The sequence below is a fragment of the Symphodus melops genome (assembly GCF_947650265.1).
Source record: "Symphodus melops genome assembly, chromosome: 4".
Taxonomy (NCBI): domain Eukaryota; kingdom Metazoa; phylum Chordata; class Actinopteri; order Labriformes; family Labridae; genus Symphodus; species Symphodus melops.
This window is the reverse complement of record NC_136694.1, coordinates 8,036,540-8,060,479: the sequence shown is the minus strand read 5'-3', so window position 1 is coordinate 8,060,479 and position 23,940 is coordinate 8,036,540.

The window sequence follows — 23,940 nt, the reverse complement described above, 5'->3', positions numbered from 1 at the left end:
TCTTAATAGAACTAAATGGTTCAGGGACTTCTCTTTAAAGAACTAAAAGGTTCAGGGACTTCTCTTCAGGAACTAAAAGGTTCAGGGACTTCTCTTTAAAGATCTGAAAGGTTCAGGGACTTCTCTTCATAGAACTAAAAGGTTCATGGACTTCTCATCTCAGAACTAAAAGGATCAGGGACTTCTCTTCAAAGAACTAAAAGGTTCAGGGACTTCTCTTTATGGAACTAAAAGGTTCAGGGACTTCTCTTCAAAGAACTAAAAGGTTCAGGGACTTCTCTTTGAAGATCTAAAAGGTTCAGAAACTTCTCTTCAGGAAATAAAAGGTTCAGGGACTTCTCATCATAGAACTAAAAGGTTCAAGGACTTCTATTCATTGAACTAAAAGGTTCAGGGACTTCTCTTCATAGAACTAAAAGGTTCAGGGACATCTTAATAGAACTAAATGGTTCAGGGACTTCTCTTTAAAGAACTAAAAGGTTCAGGGACTTCTCTTCAGGAACTAAAAGGTTCAGGGACTTCTCTTTAAAGATCTGAAAGGTTCAGGGACTTCTCTTCATAGAACTAAAAGGTTCAGGGACTTCTCTTCAGGAACTTAAAGGTTCAGGGACTTCTCTTCATAGAACTAAAAGGTTCAGGGACATCTCTTAATAGAACTAAATGGTTCAGGGACTTCTCTTTAAAGAACTAAAAGGTTCAGGGACTTCTCTTCAGGAACTAAAAGGTTCAGGGACTTCTCTTTAAAGATCTGAAAGGTTCAGGGACTTCTCTTCATAGAACTAAAAGGTTCAGGGACTTCTCTTCATAGAACTAAAAGGTTCAGGGACTTCTCCTCAGGAACTAAAAGGTTCACAGACTTCTCTTCAGGAACTAAAAGGTTCAGGGACTTCTCTTCAGGAACTAAAAGGTTCAGGGACTTCTCTTTAAAGATCTGAAAGGTTCAGGGAAGTCTCTTCAGGAACTAAAAGGTTCAGGGACTTCTCTTCATAGACCTAACAGGTTCAGGGACTTCTCTTCAGGAACTAAAAGGTTCACAGACTTCTCTTCAGGAACAAAAAGGTTCAGGGACTTCTCTTCATAGAACTAAAAGGTTCATGGACTTCTCATCTCAGAACTAAAAGGTTCAGGGACTTCTCTTCAAAGAACTAAAAGGTTCAGGGACTTCTCTTCAGGAACAAAAAGGTTCATGGACTTCTCATCTCAGAACTAAAAGGTTCAGGGACATCTCTTTAAAGAACTAAAAGGTTCAGGGACTTCTCTTCAGGAACTAAAAGGTTCAGGGACTTCTCATCATAGAACTAAAAGGTTCAGGGACTTCTCTTCATAGAACTAAAAGGTTCAAGGACTTCTATTCATTGAACTAAAAGGTTCAGGGACTTCTCTTCATAGAACTAAAAGGTTCAGGGACTTCTCTTCAGGAACTAAAAGGTTCAGGGACTTCTCTTCATAGAACTAAAAGGTTCAGGGACATCTCTTAATAGAACTAAATGGTTCAGGGACTTCTCTTTAAAGAACTAAAAGGTTCAGGGACTTCTCTTCAGGAACTAAAAGGTTCAGGGACTTCTCTTTAAAGATCTGAAAGGTTCAGGGACTTCTCTTCATAGAACTAAAAGGTTCAGGGACTTCTCTTCATAGAACTAAAAGGTTCAGGGACTTCTCTTTAAAGTTCTGAAAGGTTCAGGGACGTCTCATCAGGAACTAAAAGGTTCAGGGACTTCTCTTCCAAGAACAAAAAGGTTCAGGGACTTCTCTTAATAGATCTAAAAGTTTCAAGGACTTCTCTTCAGCAACTCAAAAGGTTCAGGGACTTCTCTTCATAGAACTAAAAGGTTCAGGGACTTCTCTTTAAAGTTCTGAAAGGTTCAGGGACGTCTCTTCAGGAACTAAAAGGTTCAGGGACTTCTCTTCCAAGAACAAAAAGGTTCAGGGACTTCTCTTCATAGACCTAACAGGTTCAGGGACTTCTCTTCAGGAACTAAAAGGTTCACAGACTTCTATTCAGGAACAAAAAGGTTCAGGGACTTCTCTTCATAGAACTAAAAGGTTCATGGACTTCTCATCTCAGAACTAAAAGTTTCACAGACTTCTATTCAGGAACAAAAAGGTTCAGGGACTTCTCTTCAGGAACAACAAGGTTCATGGACTTCTCATCTCAGAACTAAAAGGTTCAGGGACTTCTCTTCAAAGAACTAAAAGGTTCAGGGACTTCTCTTTATGGAACTAAAAGGTTCAGGGACTTCTCTTTGAAGATCTAAAAGGTTCAGAAACTTCTCTTCAGGAACAAAAAGGTTCAGGGACTTCTCTTCATAGAACTAAAAGGTTCATGGACTTCTCATCTCAGAACTAAAAGGTTCAGGGACTTCTCTTCAAAGAACTAAAAGGTTCAGGGACTTCTCTTCAAAGAACTAAAAGGTTCAGGGACTTCTCTTCAGGAACAAAAAGGTTCATGGACTTCTCATCTCTGAACTAAAAGGTTCAGGGACTTCTCTTCAAAGAACTAAAAGGTTCAGGGACTTCTCTTTATGGAACTAAAAGGTTCAGGGACTTCTCTTCAAAGAACTAAAAGGTTCAGGGACTTCTCTTTGAAGATCTAAAAGGTTCAGAAACTTCTCTTCAGGAACAAAAAGGTTCAGGGACTTCTCTTCATAGAACTAAAAGGTTCATGGACTTCTCATCTCAGAACTAAAAGGATCAGGGACTTCTCTTCAAAGAACTAAAAGGTTCAGGGACTTCTCTTTATGGAACTAAAAGGTTCAGGGACTTCTCTTCAAAGAACTAAAAGGTTCAGGGACTTCTCTTTGAAGATCTAAAAGGTTCAGAAACTTCTCTTCAGGAACTAAAAGGTTCAGGGACTTCTCTTTAAAGAACTAAAAGGTTCAGGGACTTCTCTTCAGGAACTAAAAGCTTCAGGGACTTCTCTTCATAGAACTAAAAGGTTCAGGGACATCTCTTAATAGAACTAAATGGTTCAGGGACTTCTCTTTAAAGAACTAAAAGGTTCAGGGACTTCTCTTCAGGAACTAAAAGGTTCAGGGACTTCTCTTTAAAGATCTGAAAGGTTCAGGGACTTCTCTTCATAGAACTAAAAGGTTCAGGGACTTCTCTTCATAGAACTAAAATGTTCAGGGACTTCTCTTTAAAGAACTAAAAGGTTCAGGGACTTCTCTTCATAGAACTAAAAGGTTCAGGGACTTCTCCTCAGGAACTAAAAGGTTCACAGACTGCTCTTCAGGAACTAAAAGGTTCAGGGACTTCTCGTCATAGAACTAAAAGGTTCAGGGACGTCTCTTTAAAGATCAAAAAGGTTCAGGGACTTCTCTTCAGGAACTAAAAGGTTCATGGACTTCTCATCTCAGAACTAAAAGGTTCAGGGACTTCTCTTTAAAGAACTAAAAGGTTCAGGGACTTCTCTTCAGGAACTAAAAGGTTCAGGGACGTCTCTTTACAGAACTTAAAGGTTCAAGGACTTCTCTTCTGGAACTAAAAGGTTCAGGAACTTCTCTTCATGAACTGAAAAGTTCAGGGATGTCTCTTCGTAGAACTAAAGTGTTCACGGACTTCTATTCATAGAATTAAAAGGTTCAGGGACTTCTCTTAATAGATCTAAAAGTTTCAAGGACTTCTCTTCAGCAACTCAAAAGGTTCAGGGACTTCTCTTCATAGAACTAAAAGGTTCAGGGACTTCTCTTTAAAGTTCTGAAAGGTTCAGGGACGTCTCTTCAGGAACTAAAAGGTTCAGGGACTTCTCTTCCAAGAACTAAAAGGTTCAGGGACTTCTCTTTATGGAACTAAAAGGTTCAGGGACTTCTCTTCAAAGAACTAAAAGGTTCAGGGACTTCTCTTTGAAGATCTAAAAGGTTCAGAAACTTCTCTTCAGGAAATAAAAGGTTCAGGGACTTCTCTTTAAAGAACTAAAAGGTTCAGGGACTTCTCTTCAGGAACTAAAAGGTTCAGGGACTTCTCATCATAGAACTAAAAGGTTCAGGGACTTCTCATCATAGAACTAAAAGGTTCAAGGACTTCTATTCATTGAACTAAAAGGTTCAGGGACTTCTCTTCATAGAACTAAAAGGTTCAGGGACATCTTAATAGAACTAAATGGTTCAGGGACTTCTCTTTAAAGAACTAAAAGGTTCAGGGACTTCTCTTCAGGAACTAAAAGGTTCAGGGACTTCTCTTTAAAGATCTGAAAGGTTCAGGGACTTCTCTTCATAGAACTAAAAGGTTCATGGACTTCTCATCTCAGAACTAAAAGGATCAGGGACTTCTCTTCAAAGAACTAAAAGGTTCAGGGACTTCTCTTTATGGAACTAAAAGGTTCAGGGACTTCTCTTCAAAGAACTAAAAGGTTCAGGGACTTCTCTTTGAAGATCTAAAAGGTTCAGAAACTTCTCTTCAGGAAATAAAAGGTTCAGGGACTTCTCTTTAAAGAACTAAAAGGTTCAGGGACTTCTCTTCAGGAACTAAAAGGTTCAGGGACTTCTCATCATAGAACTAAAAGGTTCAGGGACTTCTCATCATAGAACTAAAAGGTTCAAGGACTTCTATTCATTGAACTAAAAGGTTCAGGGACTTCTCTTCATAGAACTAAAAGGTTCAGGGACATCTTAATAGAACTAAATGGTTCAGGGACTTCTCTTTAAAGAACTAAAAGGTTCAGGGACTTCTCTTCAGGAACTAAAAGGTTCAGGGACTTCTCTTTAAAGATCTGAAAGGTTCAGGGACTTCTCTTCATAGAACTAAAAGGTTCAGGGACTTCTCTTCAGGAACTTAAAGGTTCAGGGACTTCTCTTCATAGAACTAAAAGGTTCAGGGACATCTCTTAATAGAACTAAATGGTTCAGGGACTTCTCTTTAAAGAACTAAAAGGTTCAGGGACTTCTCTTCAGGAACTAAAAGGTTCAGGGACTTCTCTTTAAAGATCTGAAAGGTTCAGGGACTTCTCTTCATAGAACTAAAAGGTTCAGGGACTTCTCTTCATAGAACTAAAAGGTTCAGGGACTTCTCCTCAGGAACTAAAAGGTTCACAGACTTCTCTTCAGGAACTAAAAGGTTCAGGGACTTCTCTTCAGGAACTAAAAGGTTCAGGGACTTCTCTTTAAAGATCTGAAAGGTTCAGGGAAGTCTCTTCAGGAACTAAAAGGTTCAGGGACTTCTCTTCATAGACCTAACAGGTTCAGGGACTTCTCTTCAGGAACTAAAAGGTTCACAGACTTCTCTTCAGGAACAAAAAGGTTCAGGGACTTCTCTTCATAGAACTAAAAGGTTCATGGACTTCTCATCTCAGAACTAAAAGGTTCAGGGACTTCTCTTCAAAGAACTAAAAGGTTCAGGGACTTCTCTTCAGGAACAAAAAGGTTCATGGACTTCTCATCTCAGAACTAAAAGGTTCAGGGACATCTCTTTAAAGAACTAAAAGGTTCAGGGACTTCTCTTCAGGAACTAAAAGGTTCAGGGACTTCTCATCATAGAACTAAAAGGTTCAGGGACTTCTCTTCATAGAACTAAAAGGTTCAAGGACTTCTATTCATTGAACTAAAAGGTTCAGGGACTTCTCTTCATAGAACTAAAAGGTTCAGGGACTTCTCTTCAGGAACTAAAAGGTTCAGGGACTTCTCTTCATAGAACTAAAAGGTTCAGGGACATCTCTTAATAGAACTAAATGGTTCAGGGACTTCTCTTTAAAGAACTAAAAGGTTCAGGGACTTCTCTTCAGGAACTAAAAGGTTCAGGGACTTCTCTTTAAAGATCTGAAAGGTTCAGGGACTCCTCTTCATAGAACTAAAAGGTTCAGGGACTTCTCTTCATAGAACTAAAAGGTTCAGGGACTTCTCTTTAAAGTTCTGAAAGGTTCAGGGACGTCTCATCAGGAACTAAAAGGTTCAGGGACTTCTCTTCCAAGAACAAAAAGGTTCAGGGACTTCTCTTAATAGATCTAAAAGTTTCAAGGACTTCTCTTCAGCAACTCAAAAGGTTCAGGGACTTCTCTTCATAGAACTAAAAGGTTCAGGGACTTCTCTTTAAAGTTCTGAAAGGTTCAGGGACGTCTCTTCAGGAACTAAAAGGTTCAGGGACTTCTCTTCCAAGAACAAAAAGGTTCAGGGACTTCTCTTCATAGACCTAACAGGTTCAGGGACTTCTCTTCAGGAACTAAAAGGTTCACAGACTTCTATTCAGGAACAAAAAGGTTCAGGGACTTCTCTTCATAGAACTAAAAGGTTCATGGACTTCTCATCTCAGAACTAAAAGTTTCACAGACTTCTATTCAGGAACAAAAAGGTTCAGGGACTTCTCTTCAGGAACAACAAGGTTCATGGACTTCTCATCTCAGAACTAAAAGGTTCAGGGACTTCTCTTCAAAGAACTAAAAGGTTCAGGGACTTCTCTTTATGGAACTAAAAGGTTCAGGGACTTCTCTTTGAAGATCTAAAAGGTTCAGAAACTTCTCTTCAGGAACAAAAAGGTTCAGGGACTTCTCTTCATAGAACTAAAAGGTTCATGGACTTCTCATCTCAGAACTAAAAGGATCAGGGACTTCTCTTCAAAGAACTAAAAGGTTCAGGGACTTCTCTTTATGGAACTAAAAGGTTCAGGGACTTCTCTTCAAAGAACTAAAAGGTTCAGGGACTTCTCTTTGAAGATCTAAAAGGTTCAGAAACTTCTCTTCAGGAAATAAAAGGTTCAGGGACTTCTCTTTAAAGAACTAAAAGGTTCAGGGACTTCTCTTCAGGAACTAAAAGGTTCAGGGACTTCTCATCATAGAACTAAAAGGTTCAGGGACTTCTCATCATAGAACTAAAAGGTTCAAGGACTTCTATTCATTGAACTAAAAGGTTCAGGGACTTCTCTTCATAGAACTAAAAGGTTCAGGGACATCTTAATAGAACTAAATGGTTCAGGGACTTCTCTTTAAAGAACTAAAAGGTTCAGGGACTTCTCTTCAGGAACTAAAAGGTTCAGGGACTTCTCTTTAAAGATCTGAAAGATTCAGGGACTTCTCTTCATAGAACTAAAAGGTTCATGGACTTCTCATCTCAGAACTAAAAGGATCAGGGACTTCTCTTCAAAGAACTAAAAGGTTCAGGGACTTCTCTTTGAAGATCTAAAAGGTTCAGAAACTTCTCTTCAGGAAATAAAAGGTTCAGGGACTTCTCTTTAAAGAACTAAAAGGTTCAGGGACTTCTCTTCAGGAACTAAAAGGTTCAGGGACTTCTCATCATAGAACTAAAAGGTTCAGGGACTTCTCATCATAGAACTAAAAGGTTCAAGGACTTCTATTCATTGAACTAAAAGGTTCAGGGACTTCTCTTCATAGAACTAAAAGGTTCAGGGACATCTTAATAGAACTAAATGGTTCAGGGACTTCTCTTTAAAGAACTAAAAGGTTCAGGGACTTCTCTTCAGGAACTAAAAGGTTCAGGGACTTCTCTTTAAAGATCTGAAAGGTTCAGGGACTTCTCTTCATAGAACTAAAAGGTTCAGGGACTTCTCTTCAGGAACTTAAAGGTTCAGGGACTTCTCTTCATAGAACTAAAAGGTTCAGGGACATCTCTTAATAGAACTAAATGGTTCAGGGACTTCTCTTTAAAGAACTAAAAGGTTCAGGGACTTCTCTTCAGGAACTAAAAGGTTCAGGGACTTCTCTTTAAAGATCTGAAAGGTTCAGGGACTTCTCTTCATAGAACTAAAAGGTTCAGGGACTTCTCTTCATAGAACTAAAAGGTTCAGGGACTTCTCCTCAGGAACTAAAAGGTTCACAGACTTCTCTTCAGGAACTAAAAGGTTCAGGGACTTCTCTTCAGGAACTAAAAGGTTAAGGGACTTCTCTTTAAAGATCTGAAAGGTTCAGGGAAGTCTCTTCAGGAACTAAAATGTTCAGGGACTTCTCTTCATAGACCTAACAGGTTCAGGGACTTCTCTTCAGGAACTAAAAGGTTCACAGACTTCTCTTCAGGAACAAAAAGGTTCAGGGACTTCTCTTCATAGAACTAAAAGGTTCATGGACTTCTCATCTCAGAACTAAAAGGTTCAGGGACTTCTCTTCAAAGAACTAAAAGGTTCAGGGACTTCTCTTCAGGAACAAAAAGGTTCATGGACTTCTCATCTCAGAACTAAAAGGTTCAGGGACATCTCTTTAAAGAACTAAAAGGTTCAGGGACTTCTCTTCAGGAACTAAAAGGTTCAGGGACTTCTCATCATAGAACTAAAAGGTTCAGGGACTTCTCTTCATAGAACTAAAAGGTTCAAGGACTTCTATTCATTGAACTAAAAGGTTCAGGGACTTCTCTTCATAGAACTAAAAGGTTCAGGGACTTCTCTTCAGGAACTAAAAGGTTCAGGGACTTCTCTTCATAGAACTAAAAGGTTCAGGGACATCTCTTAATAGAACTAAATGGTTCAGGGACTTCTCTTTAAAGAACTAAAAGGTTCAGGGACTTCTCTTCAGGAACTAAAAGGTTCAGGGACTTCTCTTTAAAGATCTGAAAGGTTCAGGGACTTCTCTTCATAGAACTAAAAGGTTCAGGGACTTCTCTTCATAGAACTAAAAGGTTCAGGGACTTCTCTTTAAAGTTCTGAAAGGTTCAGGGACGTCTCATCAGGAACTAAAAGGTTCAGGGACTTCTCTTCCAAGAACAAAAAGGTTCAGGGACTTCTCTTAATAGATCTAAAAGTTTCAAGGACTTCTCTTCAGCAACTCAAAAGGTTCAGGGACTTCTCTTCATAGAACTAAAAGGTTCAGGGACTTCTCTTTAAAGTTCTGAAAGGTTCAGGGACGTCTCTTCAGGAACTAAAAGGTTCAGGGACTTCTCTTCCAAGAACAAAAAGGTTCAGGGACTTCTCTTCATAGACCTAACAGGTTCAGGGACTTCTCTTCAGGAACTAAAAGGTTCACAGACTTCTATTCAGGAACAAAAAGGTTCAGGGACTTCTCTTCATAGAACTAAAAGGTTCATGGACTTCTCATCTCAGAACTAAAAGGTTCACAGACTTCTATTCAGGAACAAAAAGGTTCAGGGACTTCTCTTCAGGAACAACAAGGTTCATGGACTTCTCATCTCAGAACTAAAAGGTTCAGGGACTTCTCTTCAAAGAACTAAAAGGTTCAGGGACTTCTCTTTATGGAACTAAAAGGTTCAGGGACTTCTCTTTGAAGATCTAAAAGGTTCAGAAACTTCTCTTCAGGAACAAAAAGGTTCAGGGACTTCTCTTCATAGAACTAAAAGGTTCATGGACTTCTCATCTCAGAACTAAAAGGATCAGGGACTTCTCTTCAAAGAACTAAAAGGTTCAGGGACTTCTCTTTATGGAACTAAAAGGTTCAGGGACTTCTCTTCAAAGAACTAAAAGGTTCAGGGACTTCTCTTTGAAGATCTAAAAGGTTCAGAAACTTCTCTTCAGGAAATAAAAGGTTCAGGGACTTCTCTTTAAAGAACTAAAAGGTTCAGGGACTTCTCTTCAGGAACTAAAAGGTTCAGGGACTTCTCATCATAGAACTAAAAGGTTCAGGGACTTCTCATCATAGAACTAAAAGGTTCAAGGACTTCTATTCATTGAACTAAAAGGTTCAGGGACTTCTCTTCATAGAACTAAAAGGTTCAGGGACATCTTAATAGAACTAAATGGTTCAGGGACTTCTCTTTAAAGAACTAAAAGGTTCAGGGACTTCTCTTCAGGAACTAAAAGGTTCAGGGACTTCTCTTTAAAGATCTGAAAGGTTCAGGGACTTCTCTTCATAGAACTAAAAGGTTCATGGACTTCTCATCTCAGAACTAAAAGGATCAGGGACTTCTCTTCAAAGAACTAAAAGGTTCAGGGACTTCTCTTTATGTAACTAAAAGGTTCAGGGACTTCTCTTCAAAGAACTAAAATGTTCAGGGACTTCTCTTTGAAGATCTAAAAGGTTCAGAAACTTCTCTTCAGGAAATAAAAGGTTCAGGGACTTCTCTTTAAAGAACTAAAAGGTTCAGGGACTTCTCTTCAGGAACTAAAAGGTTCAGGGACTTCTCATCATAGAACTAAAAGGTTCAGGGACTTCTCATCATAGAACTAAAAGGTTCAAGGACTTCTATTCATTGAACTAAAAGGTTCAGGGACTTCTCTTCATAGAACAAAAAGGTTCAGGGACATCTCTTCAGGAACAACAAGGTTCATGGACTTCTCATCTCAGAACTAAAAGGTTCAGGGACTTCTCTTCAAAGAACTAAAAGGTTCAGGGACTTCTCTTTATGGAACTAAAAGGTTCAGGGACTTCTCTTTGAAGATCTAAAAGGTTCAGAAACTTCTCTTCAGGAACAAAAAGGTTCAGGGACTTCTCTTCATAGAACTAAAAGGTTCATGGACTTCTCATCTCAGAACTAAAAGGATCAGGGACTTCTCTTCAAAGAACTAAAAGGTTCAGGGACTTCTCTTTATGGAACTAAAAGGTTCAGGGACTTCTCTTCAAAGAACTAAAAGGTTCAGGGACTTCTCTTTGAAGATCTAAAAGGTTCAGAAACTTCTCTTCAGGAAATAAAAGGTTCAGGGACTTCTCTTTAAAGAACTAAAAGGTTCAGGGACTTCTCTTCAGGAACTAAAAGGTTCAGGGACTTCTCATCATAGAACTAAAAGGTTCAGGGACTTCTCATCATAGAACTAAAAGGTTCAAGGACTTCTATTCATTGAACTAAAAGGTTCAGGGACTTCTCTTCATAGAACTAAAAGGTTCAGGGACATCTTAATAGAACTAAATGGTTCAGGGACTTCTCTTTAAAGAACTAAAAGGTTCAGGGACTTCTCTTCAGGAACTAAAAGGTTCAGGGACTTCTCTTTAAAGATCTGAAAGGTTCAGGGACTTCTCTTCATAGAACTAAAAGGTTCATGGACTTCTCATCTCAGAACTAAAAGGATCAGGGACTTCTCTTCAAAGAACTAAAAGGTTCAGGGACTTCTCTTTATGTAACTAAAAGGATCAGGGACTTCTCTTCAAAGAACTAAAATGTTCAGGGACTTCTCTTTGAAGATCTAAAAGGTTCAGAAACTTCTCTTCAGGAAATAAAAGGTTCAGGGACTTCTCTTTAAAGAACTAAAAGGTTCAGGGACTTCTCTTCAGGAACTAAAAGGTTCAGGGACTTCTCATCATAGAACTAAAAGGTTCAGGGACTTCTCATCATAGAACTAAAAGGTTCAAGGACTTCTATTCATTGAACTAAAAGGTTCAGGGACTTCTCTTCATAGAACTAAAAGGTTCAGGGACATCTTAATAGAACTAAATGGTTCAGGGACTTCTCTTTAAAGAACTAAAAGGTTCAGGGACTTCTCTTCAGGAACTAAAAGGTTCAGGGACTTCTCTTCAGGAACTTAAAGGTTCAGGGACTTCTCTTCATAGAACTAAAAGGTTCAGGGACATCTCTTAATAGAACTAAATGGTTCAGGGACTTCTCTTTAAAGAACTAAAAGGTTCAGGGACTTCTCTTCAGGAACTAAAAGGTTCAGGGACTTCTCTTTAAAGATCTGAAAGGTTCAGGGACTTCTCTTCATAGAACTAAAAGGTTCAGGGACTTCTCTTCATAGAACTAAAAGGTTCAGGGACTTCTCCTCAGGAACTAAAAGGTTCACAGACTTCTCTTCAGGAACTAAAAGGTTCAGGGACTTCTCTTCAGGAACTAAAAGGTTCATGGACTTCTCATCTCAGAACTAAAAGGTTCAGGGACATCTCTTTAAAGAACTAAAAGGTTCAGGGACTTCTCTTCAGGAACTAAAAGGTTCAGGGACTTCTCATCATAGAACTAAAAGGTTCAGGGACTTCTCTTCATAGAACTAAAAGGTTCAAGGACTTCTATTCATTGAACTAAAAGGTTCAGGGACTTCTCTTCATAGAACTAAAAGGTTCAGGGACTTCTCTTCAGGAACTAAAAGGTTCAGGGACTTCTCTTCATAGAACTAAAAGGTTCAGGGACATCTCTTAATAGAACTAAATGGTTCAGGGACTTCTCTTTAAAGAACTAAAAGGTTCAGGGACTTCTCTTCAGGAACTAAAAGGTTCAGGGACTTCTCTTTAAAGATCTGAAAGGTTCAGGGACTTCTCTTCATAGAACTAAAAGGTTCAGGGACTTCTCTTCATAGAACTAAAATGTTCAGGGACTTCTCTTTAAAGAACTAAAAGGTTCAGGGACTTCTCTTCATAGAACTAAAAGGTTCAGGGACTTCTCCTCAGGAACTAAAAGGTTCACAGACTTCTCTTCAGGAACTAAAAGGTTCAGGGACTTCTCTTCAGGAACTAAAAGGTTCAGGGACTTCTCTTTAAAGATCTGAAAGGTTCAGGGACGTCTCTTCAGGAACTAAAAGGTTCAGGGACTTCTCTTCCAAGAACGAAAAGGTTCAGGGACTTCTCTTCATAGACCTAACAGGTTCAGGGACTTCTCTTCAGGAACTAAAAGGTTCACAGACTTCTCTTCAGGAACAAAAAGGTTCAGGGACTTCTCTTCATAGAACTAAAAGGTTCATGGACTTCTCATCTCAGAACTAAAAGGTTCAGGGACTTCTCTTCAAAGAACTAAAAGGTTCAGGGACTTCTCTTCAGGAACAAAAAGGTTCATGGACTTCTCATCTCTGAACTAAAAGGTTCAGGGACTTCTCTTCAAAGAAATAAAAGGTTCAGGGACTTCTCTTTATGGAACTAAAAGGTTCAGGGACTTCTCTTCAAAGAACTAAAAGGTTCAGGGACTTCTCTTTGAAGATCTAAAAGGTTCAGAAACTTCTCTTCAGGAACAAAAAGGTTCAGGGACTTCTCTTCATAGAACTAAAAGGTTCATGGACTTCTCATCTCAGAACTAAAAGGATCAGGGACTTCTCTTCAAAGAACTAAAAGGTTCAGGGACTTCTCTTTATGGAACTAAAAGGTTCAGGGACTTCTCTTCAAAGAACTAAAAGGTTCAGGGACTTCTCTTTGAAGATCTAAAAGTTTCAGAAACTTCTCTTCAGGAACTAAAGGGTTCAGGGACTTCTCTTTAAAGAACTAAAAGGTTCAGGGACTTCTCTTCAGGAACTAAAAGGTTCAGGGACTTCTCATCATAGAACTAAAAGGTTCAGGGACTTCTCTTCATAGAACTAAAAGGTTCAAGGACTTCTATTCATTGAACTAAAAGGTTCAGGGACTTCTCTTCATAGAACTAAAAGGTTCAGGGACTTCTCTTCAGGAACTAAAAGGTTCAGGGACTTCTCTTCATAGAACTAAAAGGTTCAGGGACATCTCTTAATAGAACTAAATGGTTCAGGGACTTCTCTTTAAAGAACTAAAAGGTTCAGGGACTTCTCTTCAGGAACTAAAAGGTTCAGGGACTTCTCTTTAAAGATCTGAAAGGTTCAGGGACTTCTCTTCATAGAACTAAAAGGTTCAGGGACTTCTCTTCATAGATCTAAAATGTTCAGGGACTTCTCTTTAAAGAACTAAAAGGTTCAGGGACTTTCTCTTCATAGAACTAAAAGGTTCAGGGACTTCTCCTCAGGAACTAAAAGGTTCACAGACTTCTCTTCAGGAACTAAAAGGTTCAGGGACTTCTCTTCAGGAACTAAAAGGTTCAGGGACTTCTCTTTAAAGATCTGAAAGGTTCAGGGACGTCTCTTCAGGAACTAAAAGGTTCAGGGACTTCTCTTCCAAGAACAAAAAGGTTCAGGGACTTCTCTTCATAGACCTAACAGGTTCAGGGACTTCTCTTCAGGAACTAAAAGGTTCACAGACTTCTCTTCAGGAACAAAAAGGTTCAGGGACTTCTCTTCATAGAACTAAAAGGTTCATGGACTTCTCATCTCAGAACTAAAAGGTTCAGGGACTTCTCTTCAAAGAACTAAAAGGTTCAGGGACTTCTCTTCAGGAACAAAAAGGTTCATGGACTTCTCATCTCAGAACTAAAAGGTTCAGGGACTTCTCTTCAAAGAAATAAAAGGTTCAGGGACTTCTCTTTATGGAACTAAAAGGTTCAGGGACTTCTCTTCAAAGAACTAAAAGGTTCAGGGACTTCTCTTTGAAGATCTAAAAGGTTCAGAAACTTCTGTTCAGGAACAAAAAGGTTCAGGGACTTCTCTTCATAGAACTAAAAGGTTCATGGACTTCTCATCTCAGAACTAAAAGGATCAGGGACTTCTCTTCAAAGAACTAAAAGGTTCAGGGACTTCCCTTTCTGGAACTAAAAGGTTCAGGGACTTCTCTTCAAAGAACTAAAAGGTTCAGGGACTTCTCTTTGAAGATCTAAAAGTTTCAGAAACTTCTCTTCAGGAACTAAAGGGTTCAGGGACTTCTCTTTAAAGAACTAAAAGGTTCAGGGACTTCTCTTCAGGAACTAAAAGGTTCAGGGACTTCTCATCATAGAACTAAAAGGTTCAGGGACTTCTCTTCATAGAACTAAAAGGTTCAAGGACTTCTATTCATTGAACTAAAAGGTTCAGGGACTTCTCTTCATAGAACTAAAAGGTTCAGGGACTTCTCTTCAGGAACTAAAAGGTTCAGGGACTTCTCTTCATAGAACTAAAAGGTTCAGGGACATCTCTTAATAGAACTAAATGGTTCAGGGACTTCTCTTTAAAGAACTAAAAGGTTCAGGGACTTCTCTTCAGGAACTAAAAGGTTCAGGGACTTCTCTTTAAAGATCTGAAAGGTTCAGGGACTTCTCTTCATAGAACTAAAAGGTTCAGGGACTTCTCTTCATAGAACTAAAATGTTCAGGGACTTCTCTTTAAAGAACTAAAAGGTTCAGGGACTTCTCTTCATAGAACTAAAAGGTTCAGGGACTTCTCCTCAGGAACTAAAAGGTTCACAGACTTCTCTTCAGGAACTAAAAGGTTCAGGGACTTCTCTTCAGGAACTAAAAGGTTCAGGGACTTCTCTTTAAAGATCTGAAAGGTTCAGGGACGTCTCTTCAGGAACTAAAAGGTTCAGGGACTTCTCTTCCAAGAACAAAAAGGTTCAGGGACTTCTCTTCATAGACCTAACAGGTTCAGGGACTTCTCTTCAGGAACTAAAAGGTTCACAGACTTCTCTTTAGGAACAAAAAGGTTCAGGGACTTCTCTTCAAAGAACTAAAAGGTTCAGGGACTTCTCTTTGAAGATCTAAAAGGTTCAGAAACTTCTCTTCAGGAAATAAAAGGTTCAGGGACTTCTCTTTAAAGAACTAAAAGGTTCAGGGACTTCTCTTCAGGAACTAAAAGGTTCAGGGACTTCTCATCATAGAACTAAAAGGTTCAGGGACTTCTCATCATAGAACTAAAAGGTTCAAGGACTTCTATTCATTGAACTAAAAGGTTCAGGGACTTCTCTTCATAGAACTAAAAGGTTCAGGGACATCTTAATAGAACTAAATGGTTCAGGGACTTCTCTTTAAAGAACTAAAAGGTTCAGGGACTTCTCTTCAGGAACTAAAAGGTTCAGGGACTTCTCTTTAAAGATCTGAAAGGTTCAGGGACTTCTCTTCATAGAACTAAAAGGTTCATGGACTTCTCATCTCAGAACTAAAAGGATCAGGGACTTCTCTTCAAAGAACTAAAAGGTTCAGGGACTTCTCTTTGAAGATCTAAAAGGTTCAGAAACTTCTCTTCAGGAAATAAAAGGTTCAGGGACTTCTCTTTAAAGAACTAAAAGGTTCAGGGACTTCTCTTCAGGAACTAAAAGGTTCAGGGACTTCTCATCATAGAACTAAAAGGTTCAGGGACTTCTCATCATAGAACTAAAAGGTTCAAGGACTTCTATTCATTGAACTAAAAGGTTCAGGGACTTCTCTTCATAGAACTAAAAGGTTCAGGGACATCTTAATAGAACTAAATGGTTCAGGGACTTCTCTTTAAAGAACTAAAAGGTTCAGGGACTTCTCTTCAGGAACTAAAAGGTTCAGGGACTTCTCTTTAAAGATCTGAAAGGTTCAGGGACTTCTCTTCATAGAACTAAAAGGTTCAGGGACTTCTCTTCAGGAACTTAAAGGTTCAGGGACTTCTCTTCATAGAACTAAAAGGTTCAGGGACATCTCTTAATAGAACTAAATGGTTCAGGGACTTCTCTTTAAAGAACTAAAAGGTTCAGGGACTTCTCTTCAGGAACTAAAAGGTTCAGGGACTTCTCTTTAAAGATCTGAAAGGTTCAGGGACTTCTCTTCATAGAACTAAAAGGTTCAGGGACTTCTCTTCATAGAACTAAAAGGTTCAGGGACTTCTCCTCAGGAACTAAAAGGTTCACAGACTTCTCTTCAGGAACTAAAAGGTTCAGGGACTTCTCTTCAGGAACTAAAAGGTTCAGGGACTTCTCTTTAAAGATCTGAAAGGTTCAGGGAAGTCTCTTCAGGAACTAAAAGGTTCAGGGACTTCTCTTCATAGACCTAACAGGTTCAGGGACTTCTCTTCAGGAACTAAAAGGTTCACAGACTTCTCTTCAGGAACAAAAAGGTTCAGGGACTTCTCTTCATAGAACTAAAAGGTTCATGGACTTCTCATCTCAGAACTAAAAGGTTCAGGGACTTCTCTTCAAAGAACTAAAAGGTTCAGGGACTTCTCTTCAGGAACAAAAAGGTTCATGGACTTCTCATCTCAGAACTAAAAGGTTCAGGGACATCTCTTTAAAGAACTAAAAGGTTCAGGGACTTCTCTTCAGGAACTAAAAGGTTCAGGGACTTCTCATCATAGAACTAAAAGGTTCAGGGACTTCTCTTCATAGAACTAAAAGGTTCAAGGACTTCTATTCATTGAACTAAAAGGTTCAGGGACTTCTCTTCATAGAACTAAAAGGTTCAGGGACTTCTCTTCAGGAACTAAAAGGTTCAGGGACTTCTCTTCATAGAACTAAAAGGTTCAGGGACATCTCTTAATAGAACTAAATGGTTCAGGGACTTCTCTTTAAAGAACTAAAAGGTTCAGGGACTTCTCTTCAGGAACTAAAAGGTTCAGGGACTTCTCTTTAAAGATCTGAAAGGTTCAGGGACTTCTCTTCATAGAACTAAAAGGTTCAGGGACTTCTCTTCATAGAACTAAAAGGTTCAGGGACTTCTCTTTAAAGTTCTGAAAGGTTCAGGGACGTCTCATCAGGAACTAAAAGGTTCAGGGACTTCTCTTCCAAGAACAAAAAGGTTCAGGGACTTCTCTTAATAGATCTAAAAGTTTCAAGGACTTCTCTTCAGCAACTCAAAAGGTTCAGGGACTTCTCTTCATAGAACTAAAAGGTTCAGGGACTTCTCTTTAAAGTTCTGAAAGGTTCAGGGACGTCTCTTCAGGAACTAAAAGGTTCAGGGACTTCTCTTCCAAGAACAAAAAGGTTCAGGGACTTCTCTTCATAGACCTAACAGGTTCAGGGACTTCTCTTCAGGAACTAAAAGGTTCACAGACTTCTATTCAGGAACAAAAAGGTTCAGGGACTTCTCTTCATAGAACTAAAAGGTTCATGGACTTCTCATCTCAGAACTAAAAGTTTCACAGACTTCTATTCAGGAACAAAAAGGTTCAGGGACTTCTCTTCAGGAACAACAAGGTTCATGGACTTCTCATCTCAGAACTAAAAGGTTCAGGGACTTCTCTTCAAAGAACTAAAAGGTTCAGGGACTTCTCTTTATGGAACTAAAAGGTTCAGGGACTTCTCTTTGAAGATCTAAAAGGTTCAGAAACTTCTCTTCAGGAACAAAAAGGTTCAGGGACTTCTCTTCATAGAACTAAAAGGTTCATGGACTTCTCATCTCAGAACTAAAAGGTTCAGGGACTTCTCTTCAAAGAACTAAAAGGTTCAGGGACTTCTCTTCAAAGAACTAAAAGGTTCAGGGACTTCTCTTCAGGAACAAAAAGGTTCATGGACTTCTCATCTCTGAACTAAAAGGTTCAGGGACTTCTCTTCAAAGAACTAAAAGGTTCAGGGACTTCTCTTTATGGAACTAAAAGGTTCAGGGACTTCTCTTCAAAGAACTAAAAGGTTCAGGGACTTCTCTTTGAAGATCTAAAAGGTTCAGAAACTTCTCTTCAGGAACAAAAAGGTTCAGGGACTTCTCTTCATAGAACTAAAAGGTTCATGGACTTCTCATCTCAGAACTAAAAGGATCAGGGACTTCTCTTCAAAGAACTAAAAGGTTCAGGGACTTCTCTTTATGGAACTAAAAGGTTCAGGGACTTCTCTTCAAAGAACTAAAAGGTTCAGGGACTTCTCTTTGAAGATCTAAAAGGTTCAGAAACTTCTCTTCAGGAACTAAAAGGTTCAGGGACTTCTCTTTAAAGAACTAAAAGGTTCAGGGACTTCTCTTCAGGAACTAAAAGCTTCAGGGACTTCTCTTCATAGAACTAAAAGGTTCAGGGACATCTCTTAATAGAACTAAATGGTTCAGGGACTTCTCTTTAAAGAACTAAAAGGTTCAGGGACTTCTCTTCAGGAACTAAAAGGTTCAGGGACTTCTCTTTAAAGATCTGAAAGGTTCAGGGACTTCTCTTCATAGAACTAAAAGGTTCAGGGACTTCTCTTCATAGAACTAAAATGTTCAGGGACTTCTCTTTAAAGAACTAAAAGGTTCAGGGACTTCTCTTCATAGAACTAAAAGGTTCAGGGACTTCTCCTCAGGAACTAAAAGGTTCACAGACTGCTCTTCAGGAACTAAAAGGTTCAGGGACTTCTCGTCATAGAACTAAAAGGTTCAGGGACGTCTCTTTAAAGATCAAAAAGGTTCAGGGACTTCTCTTCAGGAACTAAAAGGTTCATGGACTTCTCATCTCAGAACTAAAAGGTTCAGGGACTTCTCTTTAAAGAACTAAAAGGTTCAGGGACTTCTCTTCAGGAACTAAAAGGTTCAGGGACGTCTCTTTACAGAACTTAAAGGTTCAAGGACTTCTCTTCTGGAACTAAAAGGTTCAGGAACTTCTCTTCATGAACTGAAAAGTTCAGGGATGTCTCTTCGTAGAACTAAAGTGTTCACGGACTTCTATTCATAGAATTAAAAGGTTCAGGGACTTCTCTTAATAGATCTAAAAGTTTCAAGGACTTCTCTTCAGCAACTCAAAAGGTTCAGGGACTTCTCTTCATAGAACTAAAAGGTTCAGGGACTTCTCTTTAAAGTTCTGAAAGGTTCAGGGACGTCTCTTCAGGAACTAAAAGGTTCAGGGACTTCTCTTCCAAGAACTAAAAGGTTCAGGGACTTCTCTTTATGGAACTAAAAGGTTCAGGGACTTCTCTTCAAAGAACTAAAAGGTTCAGGGACTTCTCTTTGAAGATCTAAAAGGTTCAGAAACTTCTCTTCAGGAAATAAAAGGTTCAGGGACTTCTCTTTAAAGAACTAAAAGGTTCAGGGACTTCTCTTCAGGAACTAAAAGGTTCAGGGACTTCTCATCATAGAACTAAAAGGTTCAGGGACTTCTCATCATAGAACTAAAAGGTTCAAGGACTTCTATTCATTGAACTAAAAGGTTCAGGGACTTCTCTTCATAGAACTAAAAGGTTCAGGGACATCTTAATAGAACTAAATGGTTCAGGGACTTCTCTTTAAAGAACTAAAAGGTTCAGGGACTTCTCTTCAGGAACTAAAAGGTTCAGGGACTTCTCTTTAAAGATCTGAAAGGTTCAGGGACTTCTCTTCATAGAACTAAAAGGTTCATGGACTTCTCATCTCAGAACTAAAAGGATCAGGGACTTCTCTTCAAAGAACTAAAAGGTTCAGGGACTTCTCTTTATGGAACTAAAAGGTTCAGGGACTTCTCTTCAAAGAACTAAAAGGTTCAGGGACTTCTCTTTGAAGATCTAAAAGGTTCAGAAACTTCTCTTCAGGAAATAAAAGGTTCAGGGACTTCTCTTTAAAGAACTAAAAGGTTCAGGGACTTCTCTTCAGGAACTAAAAGGTTCAGGGACTTCTCATCATAGAACTAAAAGGTTCAGGGACTTCTCATCATAGAACTAAAAGGTTCAAGGACTTCTATTCATTGAACTAAAAGGTTCAGGGACTTCTCTTCATAGAACTAAAAGGTTCAGGGACATCTTAATAGAACTAAATGGTTCAGGGACTTCTCTTTAAAGAACTAAAAGGTTCAGGGACTTCTCTTCAGGAACTAAAAGGTTCAGGGACTTCTCTTTAAAGATCTGAAAGGTTCAGGGACTTCTCTTCATAGAACTAAAAGGTTCAGGGACTTCTCTTCAGGAACTTAAAGGTTCAGGGACTTCTCTTCATAGAACTAAAAGGTTCAGGGACATCTCTTAATAGAACTAAATGGTTCAGGGACTTCTCTTTAAAGAACTAAAAGGTTCAGGGACTTCTCTTCAGGAACTAAAAGGTTCAGGGACTTCTCTTTAAAGATCTGAAAGGTTCAGGGACTTCTCTTCATAGAACTAAAAGGTTCAGGGACTTCTCTTCATAGAACTAAAAGGTTCAGGGACTTCTCCTCAGGAACTAAAAGGTTCACAGACTTCTCTTCAGGAACTAAAAGGTTCAGGGACTTCTCTTCAGGAACTAAAAGGTTCAGGGACTTCTCTTTAAAGATCTGAAAGGTTCAGGGAAGTCTCTTCAGGAACTAAAAGGTTCAGGGACTTCTCTTCATAGACCTAACAGGTTCAGGGACTTCTCTTCAGGAACTAAAAGGTTCACAGACTTCTCTTCAGGAACAAAAAGGTTCAGGGACTTCTCTTCATAGAACTAAAAGGTTCATGGACTTCTCATCTCAGAACTAAAAGGTTCAGGGACTTCTCTTCAAAGAACTAAAAGGTTCAGGGACTTCTCTTCAGGAACAAAAAGGTTCATGGACTTCTCATCTCAGAACTAAAAGGTTCAGGGACATCTCTTTAAAGAACTAAAAGGTTCAGGGACTTCTCTTCAGGAACTAAAAGGTTCAGGGACTTCTCATCATAGAACTAAAAGGTTCAGGGACTTCTCTTCATAGAACTAAAAGGTTCAAGGACTTCTATTCATTGAACTAAAAGGTTCAGGGACTTCTCTTCATAGAACTAAAAGGTTCAGGGACTTCTCTTCAGGAACTAAAAGGTTCAGGGACTTCTCTTCATAGAACTAAAAGGTTCAGGGACATCTCTTAATAGAACTAAATGGTTCAGGGACTTCTCTTTAAAGAACTAAAAGGTTCAGGGACTTCTCTTCAGGAACTAAAAGGTTCAGGGACTTCTCTTTAAAGATCTGAAAGGTTCAGGGACTCCTCTTCATAGAACTAAAAGGTTCAGGGACTTCTCTTCATAGAACTAAAAGGTTCAGGGACTTCTCTTTAAAGTTCTGAAAGGTTCAGGGACGTCTCATCAGGAACTAAAAGGTTCAGGGACTTCTCTTCCAAGAACAAAAAGGTTCAGGGACTTCTCTTAATAGATCTAAAAGTTTCAAGGACTTCTCTTCAGCAACTCAAAAGGTTCAGGGACTTCTCTTCATAGAACTAAAAGGTTCAGGGACTTCTCTTTAAAGTTCTGAAAGGTTCAGGGACGTCTCTTCAGGAACTAAAAGGTTCAGGGACTTCTCTTCCAAGAACAAAAAGGTTCAGGGACTTCTCTTCATAGACCTAACAGGTTCAGGGACTTCTCTTCAGGAACTAAAAGGTTCACAGACTTCTATTCAGGAACAAAAAGGTTCAGGGACTTCTCTTCATAGAACTAAAAGGTTCATGGACTTCTCATCTCAGAACTAAAAGTTTCACAGACTTCTATTCAGGAACAAAAAGGTTCAGGGACTTCTCTTCAGGAACAACAAGGTTCATGGACTTCTCATCTCAGAACTAAAAGGTTCAGGGACTTCTCTTCAAAGAACTAAAAGGTTCAGGGACTTCTCTTTATGGAACTAAAAGGTTCAGGGACTTCTCTTTGAAGATCTAAAAGGTTCAGAAACTTCTCTTCAGGAACAAAAAGGTTCAGGGACTTCTCTTCATAGAACTAAAAGGTTCATGGACTTCTCATCTCAGAACTAAAAGGATCAGGGACTTCTCTTCAAAGAACTAAAAGGTTCAGGGACTTCTCTTTATGGAACTAAAAGGTTCAGGGACTTCTCTTCAAAGAACTAAAAGGTTCAGGGACTTCTCTTTGAAGATCTAAAAGGTTCAGAAACTTCTCTTCAGGAAATAAAAGGTTCAGGGACTTCTCTTTAAAGAACTAAAAGGTTCAGGGACTTCTCTTCAGGAACTAAAAGGTTCAGGGACTTCTCATCATAGAACTAAAAGGTTCAGGGACTTCTCATCATAGAACTAAAAGGTTCAAGGACTTCTATTCATTGAACTAAAAGGTTCAGGGACTTCTCTTCATAGAACTAAAAGGTTCAGGGACATCTTAATAGAACTAAATGGTTCAGGGACTTCTCTTTAAAGAACTAAAAGGTTCAGGGACTTCTCTTCAGGAACTAAAAGGTTCAGGGACTTCTCTTTAAAGATCTGAAAGATTCAGGGACTTCTCTTCATAGAACTAAAAGGTTCATGGACTTCTCATCTCAGAACTAAAAGGATCAGGGACTTCTCTTCAAAGAACTAAAAGGTTCAGGGACTTCTCTTTGAAGATCTAAAAGGTTCAGAAACTTCTCTTCAGGAAATAAAAGGTTCAGGGACTTCTCTTTAAAGAACTAAAAGGTTCAGGGACTTCTCTTCAGGAACTAAAAGGTTCAGGGACTTCTCATCATAGAACTAAAAGGTTCAGGGACTTCTCATCATAGAACTAAAAGGTTCAAGGACTTCTATTCATTGAACTAAAAGGTTCAGGGACTTCTCTTCATAGAACTAAAAGGTTCAGGGACATCTTAATAGAACTAAATGGTTCAGGGACTTCTCTTTAAAGAACTAAAAGGTTCAGGGACTTCTCTTCAGGAACTAAAAGGTTCAGGGACTTCTCTTTAAAGATCTGAAAGGTTCAGGGACTTCTCTTCATAGAACTAAAAGGTTCAGGGACTTCTCTTCAGGAACTTAAAGGTTCAGGGACTTCTCTTCATAGAACTAAAAGGTTCAGGGACATCTCTTAATAGAACTAAATGGTTCAGGGACTTCTCTTTAAAGAACTAAAAGGTTCAGGGACTTCTCTTCAGGAACTAAAAGGTTCAGGGACTTCTCTTTAAAGATCTGAAAGGTTCAGGGACTTCTCTTCATAGAACTAAAAGGTTCAGGGACTTCTCTTCATAGAACTAAAAGGTTCAGGGACTTCTCCTCAGGAACTAAAAGGTTCACAGACTTCTCTTCAGGAACTAAAAGGTTCAGGGACTTCTCTTCAGGAACTAAAAGGTTAAGGGACTTCTCTTTAAAGATCTGAAAGGTTCAGGGAAGTCTCTTCAGGAACTAAAATGTTCAGGGACTTCTCTTCATAGACCTAACAGGTTCAGGGACTTCTCTTCAGGAACTAAAAGGTTCACAGACTTCTCTTCAGGAACAAAAAGGTTCAGGGACTTCTCTTCATAGAACTAAAAGGTTCATGGACTTCTCATCTCAGAACTAAAAGGTTCAGGGACTTCTCTTCAAAGAACTAAAAGGTTCAGGGACTTCTCTTCAGGAACAAAAAGGTTCATGGACTTCTCATCTCAGAACTAAAAGGTTCAGGGACATCTCTTTAAAGAACTAAAAGGTTCAGGGACTTCTCTTCAGGAACTAAAAGGTTCAGGGACTTCTCATCATAGAACTAAAAGGTTCAGGGACTTCTCTTCATAGAACTAAAAGGTTCAAGGACTTCTATTCATTGAACTAAAAGGTTCAGGGACTTCTCTTCATAGAACTAAAAGGTTCAGGGACTTCTCTTCAGGAACTAAAAGGTTCAGGGACTTCTCTTCATAGAACTAAAAGGTTCAGGGACATCTCTTAATAGAACTAAATGGTTCAGGGACTTCTCTTTAAAGAACTAAAAGGTTCAGGGACTTCTCTTCAGGAACTAAAAGGTTCAGGGACTTCTCTTTAAAGATCTGAAAGGTTCAGGGACTTCTCTTCATAGAACTAAAAGGTTCAGGGACTTCTCTTCATAGAACTAAAAGGTTCAGGGACTTCTCTTTAAAGTTCTGAAAGGTTCAGGGACGTCTC